This window comes from Xiphias gladius, chromosome 24 (assembly GCF_016859285.1).
Source record: "Xiphias gladius isolate SHS-SW01 ecotype Sanya breed wild chromosome 24, ASM1685928v1, whole genome shotgun sequence".
NCBI classification, from domain to species: domain Eukaryota; kingdom Metazoa; phylum Chordata; class Actinopteri; order Istiophoriformes; family Xiphiidae; genus Xiphias; species Xiphias gladius.
In genome coordinates, this window is record NC_053423.1 from 10,278,675 (window position 1) to 10,282,603 (window position 3,929).

The following is a 3,929-nucleotide window of genomic DNA, read 5'->3' on the forward strand; positions in this document are numbered from 1 at the left end:
TGCCGATGTGTTTACATACAAAACTAAAATAAAAATATCTTGAAGAAGACACTGTTGTTTTTATGTATGTTTTCTATTGAAACCATACTTCTCATGGGAGAGTATCACTGGGTTCCAGCCTGCAAATACTGTTTATTATCCGTGTGACCTTGGACATTTTTTATTACTGAACCAGAAAGAGACAGAAAAAATTGGCTGTTGCCTTTAGTTTGCTGTGTACTGGATGCTGCCATAGAGTCTGGAATCCAAAACAATGTGACTAAGCATATCTGGCAGGATTTACTGGGGGTGAAGGTTATACTTGTAGCTGTAATAACCTGCAGTGTATGTAAAATCCATTTGATTTCATAGATTCACTCTTAAGTTCATTGTTCATAGAGTAATATCCAGACTATAACTTAGGTCAGTCATTACAATGACTAACACTGACACTAGGAACTGATTTTTTTCAGATTTTTCTGGACAATCGTCTCCCAAGATTTTACACCAAACACTGTTCATAATATATACTATTTAGCTCTGTCGTACACAGCAAGTATTAGATTTGCTGTGTGGATGTGTTTAATTAATTTTAAAACTTAGAGGCACTAAGAGGAAGTTTTTGTACATATCCTGGTTAAAGGGACAAGTAACTGGTGGCATTGCATAATAAAAACAGCCAGTACTGATGTGTGTTTGCAATATGATCCACTATGATCCCACAAGTTTATTTTCTATATGGTCCTATTTTTTTTACAATGGATGGTGGGTTATTATAAAGACTTAGAAGTATATTATTAATAAAGTCAATATAATGCCAAAACAACTGGATAAATTTCAGCATTTACTTTGCGCCTTTAAGAGCAGCTGCAGTCCAGACCAAACATCCCTGTTTGATGTCCATGTGCACGTCAATGTTCCTGATTAAATCTGTACCATAATGTCTGTTCAAAATTTATTTTGATTGTGAAAATCACAATTGTCAGAATCAAATTCCACTATGAAAGCACCTGATATAGTAGAATGTAAACTCACAGGTCTACCAGCCGTGTGTTCTCAAGGCAAACACTAGATGGCAGCAAAGGCAAACCAGTATTCCATAGGGGCCTGACGTGAAGAGCAAAAAGTGGTTGATGATACCAACAAATACTTTAAGCCTTTGCTTGTGCTGATGACATCTTCAGCTGATTTATAGTACGGTAACAAAGAAATGTCAGAGATCCATAGACTAACTTAACAATTTACAGTTTAGAATGAGTTTGAGAATGATGCCAAGTACTTGCCTCACCGTCCTTGATTTAGGTTTGGCCAGGAGTATGACAACGATTTTCTGTCCTGACAAGCAAATTCATGACTTGATTACTGAAATGCTGAGATTCAGTACAGGATGAAAGCTGTTCCCTCCATACAGGCGATATACATTAGAACACAGGATGCCACAAATCGCCGCTGAGCCCCAGTCAACAGACCTTTGTGGAAAAGAAGACGTTTTTGTTAAAATCCTGGCGGAATAGTTTCATATACTCAGTCCTATAACTTAATATCAGATGGCTGGTGAGTGGTGCTGACAGGCTGATGCTTTATTTATGACAGATTGCTTGATGTTCTCCATAGTCAGCAGTTGTGGGTTCAAATATAATTCATCTATATTCAGCTGCTGCATCAATAACCACTCTAGATTGTAGTGCATAAAATATTGCAGCACTAAATCTATATATTCTAAAATGCAGCTGATGGAGGTTCCTGGGGCAGAAGCTCTTAACTTCAGTGTGTGTTTATGGGTGTGTGGGAGCCATACTTGCGCACCTCCAGAATCCAATCTGTAACTAAGGGGACCTCTAAAACCACAACTTTGGAGTTAAGTCTGACTCCAGCTCCAGCTTTCACCTATGCTAAATTAAAGTTGAATCAGAGAGTTCTTGAGAACATCGGAGAAAGACCCCGGCTGTGTGTTTTCCTCGGTGTAGTTTCTTCGGGCCTTAAACTATGGTGCGTATGTCCTCCAGAAAGACCCCCGCGGAGAATAAGATGATCATTTCCCTCTAATGAAAATCACCGAACTGAACTGTGCGTGCCAAGAGGAGCAAAAGAAAGACATCTCTTCCAACACATTATGAGTGTGAGACACTGCTATTTACTCAGAATTGTGTTACAAAAATTCCACCTCAGTTTTCTGAGCAAGGACATGGCAGTGAACAGCTTTTACGGCAGCCATTACATTATGTTAATGCTGAGCTGATAATGAAATGGATGGACCTCCTGTCTCTTCAGATAAGGTTCCTCCTATATGTTTAACTCTATATGACACGGTATGTTTTATATGGGTGAATTACACTGAAAATGGAGGGAACCTTCATCACATAAATCACACACCACATCGGTTTTGTGTCAGTGACTGCTGCACTGACCTTGATTTGTGTAAGCATAGGAATAATTGTGTGTCAACAAGCAAAGTCATTTCAGCTATTTGGACCAGGGTGTTTGTCTTGTAGAGTCACAGTGACACTGCAGCCAAGGGAATATGGACACTAGTCTAAGCCAAAGTCGAAGCTGAGGAGTAGTTCAGCCCGTGTATGGGGAACATTATCGCTACTAACTTCAACAGTAACAGCAACTTATACTCTACTGTCAGTGATACATGGAGCAATTTGGTTTACTGTGAATTATAAAACATCAAGGAAGAACATAGGATGGCAGAGTTATATCTCTGACGTTACATAGATTTTGTTCCACAGAAGACCACATAGTCAGGATGAGTAACATTACACAGGCGATCTCGTGGCAAGGTAATATTCTCTGATGTTATTTAGGTTTCATTACTATCGTGGTATAGCTCCATTCCTCATGGGCATGGAAATGGAAAAAGGAGAGTAGGCGGCAGAGGCAGTCGTGCAACTGGTTCCAGCAGCCTGTCCTGTGCACGGGCACGAACGCCCCCTGTTGCTGATTAGCTGGAATAGTGTTTTGTGGCTCGATCCTAGCCACTTTGTATGTTTCCCATTTACAGGATTTCTTTTCTTCAGTGCACACGCACAGTGGACCGCGAGGAGATATTCACTGAATTTGACAAAAAGTGTATTGGATTAGAATCGTTGACTATACCTTTAAGCCTAATAAATCCCTTGATTCATGATGGAAATCATGGATAGAATTTTTTTCTAACCTGCTTTAAATAAGGGCATAATCTATTAAGTAAGTAAGTAAGTTGCTGATTTGTTCTAAAAGATGTCCCTCCCCGAAAAACAGTATTGTCATGTACAGATGCAATTTTTGATAATAATCATATGGCTGAACTTCATCGCAGTTAGATTTAATTTATTTTCTTTTATTCATACCTAGGATAGAAGATATTATGTAAAGTTGTGCACATACAATCAATTCAAAAAACATACAAACTTTAATGTATTAATTTAAATGGTTAACTTACACTGTTCATGTTCTTAAAAAAAAAATTTGTGTATTTGTACTCTCTAAAATGTAAGCCTGGTTCACACCTGGGTTTGCAAATATTGATGATGCAAACAAGTGGATAACATGTCTTTACAAGTGTGAAAAATCACATTAGAGCAATACAATTAAATGATGACTACCACCAATGTGACAATCATTAGGCATGAATGGAGTGATGCAAAAGTGATGCAAGACTGGTGAAAAGTAAAATCCCTTTAAACCTGCATTAATCGTTAGTTTTGATTTACCCCGGTAAGAATTCCTCATAGTGGCAAAATCATTATCAATTTACTCCCCAACTCTGCTCTGCTCTACGTGCCTAGAGGTAAACAGCAGGCACAAACAGTCAAGAGACTAACTGGAGAGTCTGTCAGTGGGGAATGTCAGTCATTGGGGTAGAATAGATGTACTGAACTGCCATTACTTTTGGTGGAAGTTGTACTACTTCAACAGACTGGGGCAAGTATAGTCCACCACCATTTTTCCATTAGCATAGTGCT